At 43.0% G+C, this 18597-nt stretch overlaps 1 protein-coding gene and 1 non-coding gene across 2 annotated transcripts in view; both read right to left on the minus strand.

The window, feature by feature from the left end:
* LOC126199649 (myosin light chain kinase, smooth muscle-like) overlaps positions 1-18597 on the minus strand; it is a 380890-nt gene that overhangs the window by 77798 nt on the left and 284495 nt on the right. The window lies entirely within an intron of this gene.
* Positions 8670-8744, minus strand: Trnai-uau (transfer RNA isoleucine (anticodon UAU)). The gene has a single exon. It is a non-coding gene; the product is annotated as a tRNA-Ile (tRNA).

An 18597-nucleotide genomic window follows, 5' to 3' on the forward strand; every position in this document is an offset into this window, starting at 1 on the left:
TCAAATACGTAATGACTTCTTGTTCCTACGCCCTGCGTTGAACGATATATGCGCTTTATTAATTTTTAGTTCTACGTGCACTTGAGAATGGCTATTAAGTCGAAATCAGACAGTGTGAAATAAATGAGCCGTAATTTATAGTCAAATGGAGAAAATTTCTTTCAAAAAGTTCTCCATGACTGTGTAACGCAACGAAAACGTCTTTGTTTTAATGATTGACACCCAAATTCGCGCATCGTATCTGTGGCACTCTCTCCCCTATTTAGCGATAATACGTAACGAGCTGTGTTTTCTCCAAGTTTTTCGATATCCTTCGTCAAGAGGGCGGACGAATGCAGTGTAAGCTGTCTCTTTAGTAGACCTGTTGTATTTTCTAAGTATTCTGCCAATAAACCGCAGGCTTTGGTTTGCTTTCCCCACAGCATTATCTATATCATCGTTCCCATTTAAGCTACTCGTAATTGTAATCTCTCAGCGTTTAGCTGGATTTACAACCTTTAGATTTCTAGTGTATATTAATATTCAATGATATGTGAATTTTATTTTTAATACAGGTCGATATAGCAATCAACATGTCAAGTAAACGTAAGTATTTCATACATTTCTCCTTCACCAATGCATGTTCAACACTAGGAATCTGGTAAATAATTGTAATTCTGGTCTACTAACAGCCACATACAGTAAATACATTTGGGCTGTGATAGAAAATAATGAGTAGCCACTAGTGAGGCTGAGATTCCTCTACATCGTCTTTGCACTCAGGGACAGTGTTGACTGAGAGCTACAATTAACTGCGACAGGAAGGTTTGAGAAATCCGTTGAAAAGTGTCTACAGATAGTTCCAACACCGTTTTTCCCTAGCGACCACAGACAGGCTCGCTAAGTAACGACAAGAAATATTAATAATTTATCACATTAATAGGAACAGTTTTGCTCTTTAGGTTACCTGAGCATGCTTCCATACTTAGACTTTCTTTCACTGATTTTTACACCTACAATTTCCAAGCATTGCGGCCAGAGATCCTTCCACGGAGCTAACAACACCACCGGATAACCGATTTAACAGCAGACTAAATACATTCGCTGATGAGCCAAAGCAGTGTCACCACCTCCTTAACAGCGTGCTGAACCACCTTTGCAACCCATTTCGGTAGCGACTCTGCGTGGCATGATTCCTGAAGCCCTCGTAGATTCCCAGAGGTACGTGGTACCAGATGTCTATGTGACACCAGATGTTTCCTTCCTATCTCTTTCTCATATAGTTTCCTTTCCATTCTTTTCAGCCCAATTATTCATTACCATCCATCTGGCATGACAGGGAACGCGATTCATCCGACCATATGACACGTTTCCATTTATCCACAGTACAATCTCCTCGCTCTCGTGCGCCATGTAATCGTAATTGGCGATATCGATGGGTCAACATAAGAACACGTAGCGTTGCAGGTTGCGGAGCCCCATATCGAACAATGTGCTCAGAACAATGCGCCTGCACCAGCATTGCACTCCGTCGTGAGGTCTTCCGAAGATCACTGCCTATCAACATTTGCAGAGCGGGCAAGCGTCTGCTCTCTAGGTTCCTCCACCACTTTGCATAGATGGCCTCGACAGTAGCACGTGAACAACCGACCAACTTCTCTGTTTCCGTGACGCACGTTAACATGCTCTCAGCTCTAACAATCTGCCCTTTGTCAGAGTCAGTGGGTTTCCCTATTCGCAGCTCTTAAAGAAGTTACAATGATTCCTCATTTTTTATTTTTTTTATTTCATTCCTTCATACGGGCCCAGCTGACAGCAACGGTGTAGTCGCTGTCTAGTCTGTCACCGAAAGCTGATGAAAGTTAATGAAAGACTGGTTGCGGCCTTCACACCGCGGCCATTTTCAAGTGGATCTGAAACTACTATTGTTAATGTATAATATAATCCATGTAAGTAAAGCTGCAGAACAAACAGTGGAAAAATGTGGATTCTTCATAATCGACCAGAACGAAGACCCATCTACCATTAGACAAGATGAAGTTGAGTGTTTTTGGGATTACCATGGTGTGCTGCTAACAGGTTATCCTCGTAAGGAGCGTACCATCGTATGAGCATGGTACCCAAATCTTCTGACAAAGTTCTTGAACACATTTTGTGTTCAAATATAATAAATTTCCGTGAGAGGGAAAAGCTTCTTTGCAGAAGTCAGCACGGATTTAGAAAGCATCGCTAATGCCGAACTCACGAAAAATAACTTGTTTTTAAGTGTAGCTGCATGAGCAGTAATTAAGTGAGAATTTTTTTGGTTAATATTTACGGTAATCATGTATACATATCCTGTAAACTTACTCGTTCCACATCATTTCGACCAAAAAATCGTTCAAATTGTCTATGGAACATGTAACTAACCAACTAACTGTCTGATTCCTGGAAAGTGGTTGACACTGTGCGCCATTGCAGACTTTTAATGAAGGTATAGGCTCCCAGATATATGCGTTTCTGGAAGACTTCTTATGTAACAGAAACTGGTACATTGCCCTCGACGGCTAGTGTTAATTACAGACAAGGGTATCGTCAGGAATGCTCCAGTTAACTGCGATAGTATCGTTCTTGTTCTCTATGTGCGTAAAATGACCTAACGGATAGGGTGAACAGCAATATACGGCTGTTTGCTGATGGCACTGTGGTGTACGGGAAGGTTCCGTCTATTTTGTAACTGTAAGAGGATACAAGATGATTTAGATAACATTTGTAATTGGTGTGCTGATAGGAAGCCTGCTCTGAATGCGGAAAAAAGTAAGTTAATGCAGCTGAGAAGAAAATAAAATACCGTAATGTTCAAATACAGCATTGGCATGGTGCTGTTTGACTCAGTCACATCGATTAAATATCTAGGCGTAACGTTGTAAAGCGATTTGAAATGGAACGAGCACGTAAGGACAGTAGTAGGGGAGGCGAATGATCGACTTTGGTTTACTGGGAGAATTTTAGTAAAGTGTAGGTCATCTATAAAGGAGACCACTTGTAGAACAATCGTGTGACCCATTCTTGAGTGCTGGTCCAGTGTTTGGGATCCCCACTAAGTCGGATTAAATGAAGATATCGAAGCAATTCAGAGACGAGCTGCTAGATTTGTTACCGAACAGTACCGAACTGTTACGGAGATGCTTCGGGAACGCAAATGGGAATTCCTGGAGGGAAGACTACGTTCTTTTTGCGGAACATTACTGAGAAATTGTGGAGAATCGGTACGTGAAGGTAGCTGCACAACGATGTTACTGCCGCCAACGAACATTTGCGTGAGGTCCACGAAGATAAGAGAACTCAGGATTCGTATGGGCGCGTACAGTCGTTTTTCCTTCTCTTCATTTATGAGCGGAACAGGAAAGGGAATGACTGGCGGCGGTAGAAGATACCTATACTTTTAATTAATATTGTGTTTATACTGGTTGCTGGTGAGGAGGAAAGTTAGTTATTAGAATTTTATTAATGATCTCATTCATAAGCAGCCATATCACAGTCATCACAGTCGCTCAAGAAAGTTATAATCAAGCTTTACTTGTTTAATCGGAATCGGAGGATGACTCTCCTTGTCCGCAGTCTCGATGATTCGAAGCGACCTGCAATCCTGTGTAAATAAAATGTCTTGGTTTTCTTGCATTGCGTAGTCAGTCGGGAAACCTCAGATCAAGTGGAAAGTTTGCTTTGATAGAGTTTAACTATCCGATGAAATAATGGAGCTCTTGGATCTAATAATTGCATGTTCGTTTACAGTTCATCGGAAGTTCCCTTCTGATTACCAACGAAACGGCACCTCCGTGCAAATTTCCAATTAGAGAATACATATATAATGAAATTCCTTACACACCTTTGATGTAAATGCTCAGTAAATATTTTCTTGAGTAGCATACAATATATTTTCAATCTCTTTCTTCCAGTAGTCTCGACAGCAAAATTACAATTATTGAATGCTGCTATTCGGCACGGAGAAGATCCTAGAAGTCCCCTCAACACACCTGAGAGAATATTACAAAGAGTACTTACGCGCTCATGGAATACTAATAGTAGCGTACTACTTTGCGCATCGATTCTGCGAGTATATAGATGGTCAGGTAGGAAACGTAATTCACTCATAGAATTGTGCAGGGATAATTAGTAGAATGTAAAGAGATATTACATACCCTCTGCCATGCACTATACGGTGACTTGTAGAGTATGTGTGTACATGCAGGTGTAGATGTTACGGGAAGGTATCTAGGTGAAGCGCCTTGGGAAGGCGTCCAAGGTAGTGTTTTTGCTCCTCGACAACGTCCCATCTAATGCAACACAGCATACACACAAACGATTCTTTGAGGTATCAATTTTTGCCCTGCTCCCGCCTCCTGACACTGCAGCCAGTGATTTCTTACACTTTCCTCGGATGAAGAAACCATTACGTGGCTGCCATTTCCAGAATGGCGGCGAGGTGATTTTCAAGGTTCACTGTTTCCTGAACAGCCAAAATGCAGACTTACACAGCCAAGAGCTAGGTCACATCATCCGTAGTAGGTAAAAATGTATAACTTTGAATGATGAACGTTTAGAGAATACTGATACCATCAACCAGTTTCTCAGACGCTGCTTTATTTTTCTGAGGTGACAGTTAAAACTGGACGACTACTCCTCGTAAAAAATTACAACATTCAGATCTAGGCTGCGAGCAGGAGTCAGAGTTGACTTCTCATATTCAACGATCGTCGCTGCTTGACACAGTCGGTTTTACTGGGGAGTGGCTCCGCCGATAGTTAGGGGCCAACAGTACGAGGTTCGCGTGTTGAAACATGGGGTCCCGTGCCAAGGCGGTTGCGCAGAGCGTGCTCTGGTAATTGGGCGTGCACGCCGAAGTACAATGAGGGCACTTCATGTAAAGACTGAGAGAACAAGTTACACGGCACAGGAGATAAATTCACAGCCAGGCTCTTACTAGGGAACATCATCAACTATATCTCATATTTTAATGAGAAAGAAGCACACTCACACCAGCCTGAACAATTGATTCCGCGTGAAAATTTGTGCCATAATTCTGCCCAGCGGAACAATGCTTCTATCGGAGCACGAAAAAGGCGACTGTGCTCTTGTTTATTTAAAGACTCTCACTTTAATGTGGGGTACCAGCTGCCTTATTGCACCTACCACAGCATCTTTTAAAATTTACTCAAAAATTTTGGCATGCGATCACATTCGTGCTCTTTTAACATGCAACTCATCTCTCACTCCCGAAAGCTCCCCTAACTGTGACTCGCTCACACTCACTAGTTCATCGCTGTAAGTCGTTCATTCCCATCCACTCCCACTTGCCCATTCTCACTCACTCATTCAGCCCAACTCATTACCGTTATCCCTTTGCGTCTCTGTGTCACTCTCCTTCGTTCTGCCATACTCCTCTCACTGTCACTGCTTCCCTCTTGCTCTCTCTTACTTTTAGTATTCTATTTACTCCTTCCCACTGCTGATATATCTTCTCACTGTCGCTATGTTTCTATTCCTCGTTCTCATTGTCACAACCTCTGTCTCTCATTGTCGCTGGCTCTCATCCACTTCCACTTTCTGCTTCGCTTAATCCACTCCCACTGGGACTGCCTCTCTTTTTCTAGCGCTGTTCTGTCAGTGTCAACTACGTTCCACTGCCAGTGTGTCCCTCTTTTCTGTCACACTACCATTGTCTCCTTCTCTCTTTCTATGTCACAACCACTGTCTACTATCATCCAGAATTTATTACTTTTCCGTCTCTTTCCCACTGCCATTGTCTCCTTCTCAGCATAAAAGAAAAGGTAACGAGGAAAGTAGAATGAGGCAGCTGGTACGCCACGTTTTCTTCAGAGTCTTTTAATAAACAGGAGGATATTCGCCTTTTTTGTACACCGATACAAGCATTTTTCGCTGGTTCCATTTTTTTTTGCTACAGCAGGGCATGTCACTTCTATAAAAATAACTTTATGGACCAGTAAAATTTTCGTACTGTACTTACACGAAATAGGAATAACGTAGAAATATATAATTTTACACCTAAGACCAGAATTTACGTGCACACACACACACACACACACACACACACACACACACACACACACACACACACAAATGGCTCTGAGCACTATGGGAAATGGTTCAAATGGCTCTGAGCACTATGGGACTTAACTTCTAAGGTCATCAGTCCCCTAGAACTTAGAACTACTTAAACCTAACTAACCTAAGGACATCACACACATCCATGCCCGAGGCAGGATTCGAACCTGCGACGGTAGCAGGAGAGCGGTTCCGGACCGAAGCGCCTAGAACCGCACGGCTACAACGGCCGGCTGTAAGTTAATGCGGATGAATAGGAAAAACAAACCAGTAATGTTAGGATATAGCCATAGTAGTGTCCTGCTTGACACAATCATGTCGTTCAAATATCTGCGCGTAACGTTGCAAAGCGATATGAAATAAAACTAGCATGTGAGGACTGTGGTAGAGAAGGTTCATTGTCGGCTTCGGTTTATTGGGAGAATTTTAGGAAAGTGTGCATCATTTGCAAAGGAGACCGTATGCAGAACGCTAGTGCGACCTGGTCTTGGGTACTGCTCCAGTGTTTGGGATTCGGATTAAAGGAAGATATAGAAGCAATTCAAAAGCGGGCTGCTAGATTTGTTACCGGTAGGAATACGCAAGTGCTACGGACATACTTCGGGAACTCAAATGGGAATCCCTGGAGGAAAGGCGAAGTTCTTTCCGTGGAAATTACGGAGAAAGTTTAGAGAACTGGTGTTTGAAGCCGACTGCAGAACGATTCTACTGTCGTCAACACACATTTCGCATAAGAACCACGACGATAAGATGCTGATATTAGGGTTCAAACGGAGGCACACAGACAGTCGTTTCTCTCTCGATGTGTCTGCAAGTGGGACAGGAAAGAAACGACTATTAGTGGTACAGGGTACCCTCTGCCACGCATCGTGCACTGGCTTGCGGAAAATGTATGTAGCTGAAGATGTACTTGCAGTACTGGAATAGAAGAGATAGTGGTACTCAAAGTACCTTCCGCCACACACCGTCGGGTGGCTTGCGGAGTATGGATGTAGATGTAGATGAAGGGGCGTGAGGTGATCACACTGTGCTCCCGGCCGTTGTCAGTTTTGTGACCTGGAGTCGCTGCTACTCGGTCAAGTAGATCCTCAGTTGATATCACGAGGCTGTGTGCACTGCGCTCCAGTTCTCCACCCGGGAATCGAACCCGTGACCTTCACATGGGAGTCAGCCGTGCTGTCCACACAGCTACGGTGGCAGACAATTTCTCCAGTTAGTACAAAATGTAACGATTCAGCAGAGAATAGATTTACACAAGCTACTTACACCTACCATTCCCTTTGGTGAGGGTGCTAAAATGTTCCTTTGGACAAGCCACCTCTGTCTTGCTGCCCGATGAATTGCCTGTCGGCAGAAACAAATGGATAACGACTTGGCTGTCGCCAGAGGTCCACTATAGCCAGTTCCGGACGAAGATCACAGCATTGTTTTACAGACAGCCTACAGTGGGCGTGCCGACTTTTGAACGATATTAATAATAAGTGTACAGTATTGATGCGAAATGTTGCTACGGATATGAGATAAAAAAAAAAAACGTGAAAGTGCAATATGAAGAAAAAAAGTTGGAATGTAGTTTCTTAGAATCAACTTATATTGCTTGAACGCTGAGAAGCAATTTGGTACAATGGTCTTCGTTATACATTCAATGAGAGATCATGTCTAGGGTAATTAATATGAATAACTGTATGACTCTAAGATTTCCGTACGATTACATTCTCAGGTAGCATCATGTTGTTGGATGCGGTATACATTTCGTTTCAGTAAAGCAAATTTTGGTAGTAACTGAGAAATTTAATGGATGAGGGAAACCCAAGTTAAATGGACAGTGTTTATTAAACATATGGCCAACATTTTTCTAATAGTATTGAGACTAAGTAAACTCTTGATTACGGCTGTTACAAATTGTGTATATTTGTTACTCAGTAACCAATATTCCAGGAGGTTTAGAGTACCGAATCAGCATACTTTCGCCCATTTCATTGCCAGTGTTTTCTTTTTCTCACGAAATTCGTGCCCTGTTCGGACTGACTCGGTAGGTTTCGTATTCATTTCAATACTGTCTGACGCCTTTCGTTACTTCCGTGAATTAATTATCGCAGTCGCGTGTTTAGCCATTGAATATAGACGACTTAATACTGGCTACTGTATCTATTTGTTGTAGCACATAACACAGGCCAACGATGGAAATTTTTTTGCTAAATACACCTTATTATTATGTTTTTTAGGGTGGGAAATCCAAATATGATACTTAAAAAACTGTATCACCCACCATTTCTTCACATTTTACACTTAAATTTATTGAATTAAGCGATTTTTAAAGAATTCAACAGCTTTTATATAGTTAAAATAGTTTAAAGAGGAGGTGTAATGAATGTAGATGACGTTGGTAGCATTGCTGAAAAACATTTACTGGCAAGAAAAGGTCGATTATATTTTTAACTATATATGACGGTAGTATCTGTTCCCGAAAGAACAGTTACCGTGGATGACCATGCAGCTTTGTAAGAAATGAAATGGTAATTAAATGGGCACCCTAGCTGCAAACAGGCGTTGATGTGCTTCATTGGGGACATGTTGAAAATGTGTGCCCCGACCGGGACTCGAACCCGGGATCTCCTGCTTATATGGCAGACGCTCTATCCATCTGAGCCACCGCGGGCACAGAGCAGAGTGCGTCTGCAGGGACTTATCCCTTGCTTGCTCCCCGTGAGATCCACATTCCCAACATGTCCACACCACTACATTCGTAGTGCGCCTAATAGATGTTTGCCCATCATACTCATTACTCGTGGCAGATTGATCTGCCAAGTCCCGTACGAGTTCGGGCATAGCATGTGCGTTCGCACAAGAAGCTCAATGGCTGGGAAGCCATATTTTAACTATATATGACGGTAGTATCTGTTCCCGAAAGCAGGAGATTCCGGGTTCGAGTCCCGGTCGGGGCACACATTTTCAACATGTCCCCAATGAAGTACATCAACGCCTGTTTGCAGCTAGGGTGTCCATTTAATTAGCATTTCATTTCTAGCAAAGCTGCATGGTCATCCACGGTAACTGTTCTTTCGGGAACAGATACTACCGTCATATATAATTAAAATATGGCTTCCCGGCCATTGACCTTCTTGTGCGAACGAACGCACACGCTATGCCCGAACTCGTACGGGACTTGGTAGATCAATCTGCCACGAGTAATGAGTATGATGGGCAAACATCTATTAGGCGCACTACGAATGTAGTGGTATGGACATGTTGGGAATGTGGATCTCACGGGGAGCGTGCCAGAGATAAGTCCCTGCAGACACACTATCCTCTGTGCCCACGGTGGCTCAGATGGATAGAGCGTCTGCCATGTAAGCAGGAGATCCTGGGTTCGAGTCCCGGTCGGGGCGCACATTTTCAACATGTCCCCAATGAAGTACATCAACGCCTGTTTGCAGCTAGGGTGTCCATTTAATTAGCATTTCATTTCTAGCAAAGCTGCATGGTCATCCACGGTAACTGTTCTTTCGGGAACAGATACTACCGTCATATATAATTAAAATATGGCTTCCCGGCCATTGACCTTCTTGTGCGAACGAACGCACACGCTATGCCCGAACTCGTACGGGACTTGGTAGATCAATCTGCCACGAGTAATGAGTATGATGGGCAAACATCTATTAGGCGCACTACGAATGTAGTGGTATGGACATGTTGGGAATGTGGATCTCACGGGGAGCGTGCCAGAGATAAGTCCCTGCAGACACACTATCCTCTGTGCCCACGGTGGCTCAGATGGATAGAGCGTCTGCCATGTAAGCAGGAGATCCTGGGTTCGAGTCCCGGTCGGGGCGCACATTTTCAACATGTCCCCAATGAAGTACATCAACGCCTGTTTGCAGCTAGGGTGTCCATTTAATTAGCATTTCATTTCTAGCAAAGCTGCATGGTCATCCACGGTAACTGTTTTCGGTGATCAAGATAAATCTTGGGCGCCGCATAAGGCATGTTATATGTGTGTTGAAGATCTGAGAAAATGGTCCAAAAACGAAAAAAAAGCCTTTAGATTTGCTGTTCGTATGATATGGAGGAAGCCAAGGAATCATTCCGATGATTGCTACTTTTGCAGTGTTGATATTACTCGTCATAATTCGAAAAATAAGAAGGTAGTTATCTACCCTAACCTTCGGTCCGCCGTCCGATCAGTAGGGCGTGGTGTAGATTTGGCGGTTCCTGAACCACCAGATGAGTTAAATTCTATTCAAACAGACGTATTTTCTGATGTACAATCTAATTTAGACGAATCAGGCGATTATTAATTCCACTGTAATATAGAAAGTCTACAGCCCAAATTGTTTACTCAGACTGAGCTTAACGATTTGGTTAGGGATCTGGGCTTAACGAAAGAAAAAGCTGAATCGTTGGGCTCTAGATTAAATGAAAAGAACTTATTGGCATTTGAAACCAGCATATACTTGTATAGAAAGAGAGAGAGCGGTAATTTTCCAAGTTTTTTCAACAAGAAGGTGATTTAGTATACTCCTCAGACTTTCCTGGTCTGATGAATGAGTTTGGTAGTGAATACTAAAAGGAAGCCTGTAGGCTGTTTATTGATTCATCCAAAACTAGTTTAAAGGCTATTTTATTACACAATGGTAACATGTATTGGACATTCTGTACATATGAAAAAAAGCTATGAAAACCTAGAAATTGTGCTAAATAAAATAGGCTATTCTGCTCATGGTTGGATAATATGTGGCGATCTAAAAGTAACATGCATGCTCCTTGGTCATCGAGGTGGCTATACCAAATTTCCATGTTTCTTATGTGGATGGGACAGTAGGGCTAGGGATCAACATTGGTGCAGAAAGAACTGGCCTGTGAGGGAGTCTTTAAAACCTGGCGAGAAGAACATTCTACGCAAAAACCTTGTAGATCCAAAAAACGTATTCCTACCACCTCTACATATAAAGTTAGGCCTAATGAAACATTGTAGGACATAATGAAACAATTTGTAAAGGCTTTACCTAAAGATGGACCATGATTTAAGTATCGCTGCCAAAAGTTTCCACACATTTCAGAAGATAAACTAAAAGAAGGCCTGTTTGTCGGACCTGATATTAGAAACTTGATTTTTGATGTTAACTTTTAAGCCACAATGACCTTAAATGAGAAAGAAGTATGAGTATCTTTCACGTAAATCGTTACAAAGTTCTTAGGACATGAAAAAGACTCAGAATATGTTTCTACTATAGCTACAAAGTTAAAGAAGTCTAAAACTGTAGGATGTTTAATGAGCCTGAAAATTCACTTTTTGAACAGTCACCTTGATTATTTCCCGGACAATATGGGAGATGTTAGTGAGGAGCAAGGAGAGAGTTTTCACGAGGACATTAAAGTGATGGAAAAACGCTACCAAGGCCGCTGGAACACCAACATGGTGAGGAACTACTGTTGGTCACTTCACCGAGAAATTCAGCCAGCGACTCATCGCAGAAAAAGCTACACAAGAAGCTTAAATGAAAACAGAGAAATGAATTACAAACCGATTCCAGCTGAGAAGTGAGACCTCTATCAACACATATTATTGTTTTAAGTAGTTTACTGTAAATACAAACCATGCTTATGTTGTAACAAAGCGTTTCATTAATTTCCTCGTTTACCGTATAGTATACGATTTTTATACTATATAATAAAAAGCATATTTCCCGAAAACTATGGGTGATACAAAAAATACTAAAGCTAAATTTGGATTCAGCTCATAAAAATCTATAAAGATCAGCTATCAAAGCAAAAAAAAATTTTTTTTAAATTTCTTTGGCCTTTTTAAATGTTACCGGATTGGACATAATTTCTTATCTGTACCTTGAAAATCTCTACCTCTGTCATAGATTCACACGCCACAAATAAGAAATGATATTTGGGACTAGAGAATGCGCTCTGTGACATGAAAAACAAGAATGCGGTAGATGAGAAAAAATATCAAATGTAATGCTGAAACTAGAAGCAAAAGAGCTGTTAGAAAAAAAAAAAGCCTAGTGTTTTGAGTCTGAGGGAGGGGGAGGATACAAAACATCTGGAAAAATTCGAAGTGGTAGAGAACAGAGAAAATATTGAGAATTTTTCTGTTGTGTGTCTAGTAGCACATTTTTACAAACTTACGGGAAAAGTATTAAGCAACTAATTCAGTGAACAGTCAGTCTTCTATCAACTAGTTGAAGAAGCATGACTTCCAAAAGGCTTATCAGTTGTTGACAACATTAGACCATTCGACTTCTCCTCGAAGAGATCACATAATACAACATCAAAATTCATCTGGAATTCGTTGACTTTTGTGCAGTTTTTGATTCAGCGGAGATGTGTGACACTCAAAAGTTTATTTACGGATGAACCATGATGAAGGTCATAGCAGATGAAGACCACACAACCAAATATAGCCAATGTAGTTCGCCAGGGGGATATGATACCTGAAAATTAGTTGCTCTAGGCCTGAAAAATTACTTCTAAGGCTTGGTCTGGGACAACAGAGCGAACCTCATTGATGTAAATCAGTGCTGCACGACGCAGTTGGAATTTAAGATGGACTGTGTAGGTTAGAGTCAGCCAATACTATTCTAGTTACATGCAAGAGATTTTCTGTTTTAAATATTAGAGGTGGGTCCTTTATTCGACTTTTGTCGTTGATGGATACTGACACAGTGGCAAAACGAATAGGCAACTTGTTCTGCAGGGAAACGAAAGTGGGTCACATGCTCGCTATAAGAAAATAATTGAAACTTCCTGGAAGATTGAAACTGTGTGCCGGACCGAGACTCGAACTCGGGACCTTTGCCTTTCGCGGGTAAGTGCTCTGCCATCTGAGCTACTCAAGCACGGCTCGCGACCGGTCCTCACAGCTTTAACGCCCGCGAAAGGCAAAGGTCCCGAGTTCGAGTCTCGGTCCGGCACACAGTTTCAATCTGCCAGGAAGTTTCATATCAGCGCACACGCCGCTGCAGAGCGAACATTTCATTCTGAAAACATCCCTCAGGGTCTGTCATGTCTCCGCAATATCCTTTCTTCCAGGATTGCTAGTTCTGCAAGGTTTGGTTCAAATGGTTCAAATGGCTCTGAGCACTATGGGACTCAACTGCTGTGGTCATAAGTCCCCTAGAACTTAGAACTACTTAAACCTAACTAACCTAAGGACAGCACACAACACCCAGCCATCACGAGGCGCCCGCATCTCGTGGTCGTGCGGTAGCGTTCTCGCTTCCCACGCCCGGGTTCCCGGGTTCGATTCCCGGCGGGGTCAGGGATTTTCTCTGCCTCGTGATGGCTGGGTGTTGTGTGCTGTCCCTAGGTTAGTTAGGTTTAAGTAGTTCTAAGTTCTAGGGGACTGATGACCATAGCTGTTAAGTCCCATAGTGCTCAGAGCCATTTTTGAACCATCACGAGGCAGAGATGCAAGGTTTGGGGGAGAGCTTCTGCGAAGTTTCGAGAGTAGGAGGCGAGATATTGGCAGAATTTAAAGCTGTGAGGACGAGTCGCTAACAGTGCTTGGGTAGCTAGGATGGCAGAGGACTTGCCCGCGAATGGCAAAGGTCTCGAGTTCGAGTCTCGGTAGGGAACTCTAAAATGTTCACCGTTTGAGAGCCAAACTTGCGACATGGGGTTATATGCTATTGGGTAGAAGTAATGAGATACTTGTACAGCTGATTACAAAAAGGCCGACAACTGACAAAAATAGTAACAGTCGGAAAACAACTGCCGCCACTTGGAATCTAACCTGCGTCGTAGGAGGAAATCCTAATATATAGACGTAATACGATGCGTGATAACTACTGAAAATGTGCCATTGTAATAATAAATACTGAAGACATCAAACTGTCAAGAATTTCCAAACCAGATGTTGACTGAGGACCACTGAAGGAACTAAACAGAATATTAACTTCTGACAATAAAGGTAAATTCGAATTCTCTTCACCACCCAAATTTGAATTTACCAGCGTCTCTCTCTCTGTCTCTGTCTCTCTCTCTCTCTCTTTTTTTTTTTGCACTAGATGGTCCTTTTGAATCACCCCCAACGGGAAATGGACTTTATAAAGAACAAGTGGCTTCTTCGAATTTTTTGCCAAAATTCAAATTTTCCGCTAGGAGAGGTGTGACGTGCCTTCCCCTGTAGTACAAGTTACTCATTCACCTCACCTCTAGCTCAGTATTCAGTGCTCAGCACACTGGAGTCGTATTTGGGTGAACGACAGTCCCATTTCCCGTACGACCATTCATATTTAGGTTTTCCGTGATTTCCCGAAATCGCTTCAGGCAAATGCCGGGATGATTCCCTAAAAAAGGGCACGGCCGATTTCCTTCCCCATACTTTCGTAATGCTGGCATATGCCACATCTCTAATGTCCGTGATATCGACGGGACCTTAAACACTAGTCTCCTTTCCTTCTTCTGTCTCAGTTGTGGCAACTTTACTGTCGCCTCGACTGTGATTGTCAAAAGGAAAACAGTCACTAGCAGTATGAGCGGGGTAAGTACTCATTTAAATTGTTTCAAATGAACTACACTGAAGCGCCAAAGAAACTGGTATAGGCGTATTCAAATACAGAGATATATAAACAGGCAGAATACGGCTACGAAGTTGGCAACGCCTTATTATGACAACAAGAGTCTGGCGCAGTTGTTACATCGGTTACTGCTGCTACAATGGCAGGTTATCGAGATTTAAGCGAGTTCGGTCTTTGTGTAATAGTCGCCGCGCGAGCGATGGAACACAGCATCCCCGAAGTAGCGATGTAGCGGCGATTTTCCCATACGACCACTTCACGAATGTACCAGGAATATCAGGAATCCGGTAAAACATTACGTCTCCGACATCCCTGCGGCCGGAAAAAGATCCTGCAAGAACGGGACCAAAGACGACTGAAGAGAATCGTTCAACATGACGGAAGTGCATCCCTTCTGCAAGTTGCTGCGGATTTCAATGCTAGGCCATCAACAAGTGTCACCGTGTGAACCATTCAACGAAACCACGTCGATATGGGCTTTCGGAGCCGAAGGCCCACTCCTGTGCCCTTGATGACTGCACGGCACAAGGCTTTACGCCTCACCTCGGTCCGTCAACACCGACAGTGGACTGTGGATGACTGGAAACATGTTGCCTGGTCGGACGAGTCTCGTTTCAAAATTTGTCTGGCGGCTGGACGTGTACGGATATGGAGATAACCTCATGAATCCATGGACCCTGCATGTCGGCAGGGGCTGTTAAAGCTGGTGCAGGCTCTGTAATGGTGTGGGGAGTGTGTAGTTGGAGCGATATGGTACCCCTACTTCGTCTAGATACGACTCTGACAGGTGACACGTACGTAAGCATCCTGTCTGATCACCTGCATTCATTCACGTCCATTGTGCATTCCGACGGACTTGGGCAATTCCAGCAGCAAAAATGCGGCACTTCACACTTCCAGAATTGCTACAGAGTGGCTCCAGGAACACTCTTATTGGTTTAAACACCTCCGCTGGCCGCTAAACTCCCCAGACATGAACATTCTTGAGCATATCTGTTATATATTGCAACTTGCTGTTCAGAAGAGGTGTCCTCCTCCTCGTACTCTTACGCAGTAAGGTGGTGTGAGCTCCATCCAGCACTATTTCATGCATTATTTGAGGCCATGCGATGTCATGTTGCGGCACTTCTGAGTGCTCGCGGGGCCCTATACGATATTAGATAGGTGTACCAATTTGTTTGACTCTTCAGTGTCTGTGTGGTAGGCAAGGACAAGACACGTCGTTTCCATTCTGATGGTGGTTGTCTACTGATATTAACAGGGCACAAGCTTAATTAGACAAAAATCCTACTATATTACAATAGGAAGTGCGAGGAACTAAAATTCTGAAGCTCATGGACACAAAAGCAGCGAAGTACGCCTTTGCACGATGTTATAACGGTCCTGTTATATCCGCTTCTTTCATTCCCTCTTGAATATTAATTTAACACGAAAGAGGGTACATAAAAATGAATCCGTTGCTGAGTGATAGAAAAAGGGGGTTAAGCGAGGAAATTACTTTTATTAATCTATGAGTTAAAAAAGATGTTTCATATTACTGGCTAAGGAGCAATTTTTGTAATTTTATTTAAAAATATATCAACTGTTTATCATAATCAGAATTTGTGTGTTAAAAGGTGTGGATAAACCGATGAAAAAAGTGTCTACTCCATCTTTACGTATGCTACAGAGTGATATAAAGTTTTGGAACATAAACGACGTTTACAAACTAGGGCCGTTGCTTATTATTTGGAAATACAACTTTTAGTTTAATAAAGTCTTAAACGACGTTTAAAAAATAGGGCCGTTGCTTATTCTTTGGAAATACAACTTTTAGTTAATTTTTTTTTTTTTTGGGTCCCCACAGTGGAGGAACATCAACATTATGCAGACAGAAGCTTATTTAGAGTTACAATAACGAATCTTGTTCTGGTAGATATGCACTGATGGAAAGAATTACAGCACCAAAACATAATTAGTCTAGAGAAATGGAATTTCAGGAATACATTTGTCTAGGTAACACATTTAAGTGATCAACATTAGAAGCTCACAGATTAATGTAAGTGCGAGATAAGTCATTGCGAATGTAAAATGCTGGTACGTTAATAATCGGAGGAACCGTCAGAATGTTGTGTGCGGTCATGCGAACGTGCGTGCATTGTACTGTACAGGTGCGGATGTCAGTTTATGGTATGGATTTACATGACTATTTCACTTGGTCGGTCAATATAGGGTCGGTTAATGCTTTTTGTGGGTCAGGCAGGAGTTGCCGTCCCATATTGCTCGATTGGAGACAGAGCTGCTGATCGAACAGACCAATGCAACATGTCGACACTCTGTAGAGCATGTTGGGTTGCAATCGCTGTATGTGGGCGAGCGTTATCCTGTTGGAAAAGGTGCTCCTGTTGTCACAAGAAATCTCACCCCAGACCATAACTCCAGTGTGTCTAGTACGCAGATAGGTTCTACATCTACATCTACATCTACATTTATACTTCGGAAGCCACCCAACGGTGTGTGGCGGAGGGCACTTTACGTGCCACTGTCATTTCCTCCCATTCCTGTTCCAGTCGCGTATGGTTCGCGGGAAGAACGACTGTCTGAAAGCGTCCGTGCGCGCTCTAATCTCTCTAATTTTACATTCGTGATCTCTTCGGGAGGTATAAGTAGGGGGAAGCAATATATTCGATACCTCATCTAGAAAAGCACCCTCTCGAAACCTGGCGAGCAAGCTACACCGCGATGCAGAGCGCCTCTCTTGCAGAGTCTGCCACTTGAGTTTATTAAACATCTCCGTAACGCTATCACGGTTACCAAATAACCCTGTGACGAAACGCGCCGCTCTTCTTTGGATCTTCTCTATCTCCTCCGTCAACCCGATCTGGTACGGATCCCACACTGATGAGCAATACTCAAGTATAGGTCGAACGAGTGTTTTGTAAGCCACCTCCTTTGTTGATGGACTACATTTTCTTTTTTTTTTTTTTTGTTGCAGGCCCTCAACTGGCCTACTGCTAACGAACACACGGCTATCACAGGCCCTGAGGCAGAACTAGCTTTGATCAGAAAACGCAACAACCACCAGCCTGCCCTCTAACGAGCCCTCACTTGACACCACTGAAGTCGCAAATGGCGGTCGGTGTTTTGTGGTCAGTGGAAAGCGTGCTATAGAGCGTGTGGTTCGGAGCTGTCCTTGAAGTAACCGATTCACAACATGAGACCTGAGTTTCTCCTGGCGTATACAACTTTCAAATAACTTCCGGGAATTCAGCCAGGTAACACTTTCAGCGACCGCCGATATTTCGGCGGGAGAACACCCCGCCATTTTCAAGGCAAACTGCAACGGACATGCGGCGTACACGCAAATTTAATACCTCGGTTCTCGGATAGAAGTAGGAAAGATAACACACACACACTGAACACTAGTGCCACCAAAGATGACCAAAGTCAGAGCTATCGATAGTGAGACTATGAATTCGCAGGTGAGGCAGCATTGACTCTGTTCCTCTGTTTTTTGACAAGGGAGAGAGCCGGATTCCAAACAGAGTTTAAACAGAAACCTCCATCCCTGTTAACGAGGTTGCTCGCTAATTTAATCTCAACTGCCTCCCTAATGACACTGTCCCAATAGCTGGACGTGCATGCCAATATCTCGGTGTTATTATATAACATGGGGTGACCAGTATCCAAGCAATGTTCGGCAATAGCAGATCTATTTGGCTGCTGTAATCGTGTGTGCCGTTTATGCTCAGTACATCTGTCCTCCACGGTCCTGATAGTTTGACCAATATATGCGTTGCCGCAGCTACAAGGAATACGATATACACCCGCCTTACGCAGTCCAAGATCATCCTTAACTGAACTCAAAAGTGCTCTAATTTTAGATGGAGGTCGGAAAACACATTTCACATCGTATTTCCGTAAAATACGACCGATCTTATTGGACGTGTTTCCTACGTAAGGCAAAAAGGCAGTAGACTTATGTGTTGACTCAGAATTA

Source organism: Schistocerca nitens, chromosome 8, assembly GCF_023898315.1.
Source record: "Schistocerca nitens isolate TAMUIC-IGC-003100 chromosome 8, iqSchNite1.1, whole genome shotgun sequence".
In the NCBI taxonomy this organism is placed as follows: Eukaryota; Metazoa; Arthropoda; class Insecta; order Orthoptera; family Acrididae; genus Schistocerca; species Schistocerca nitens.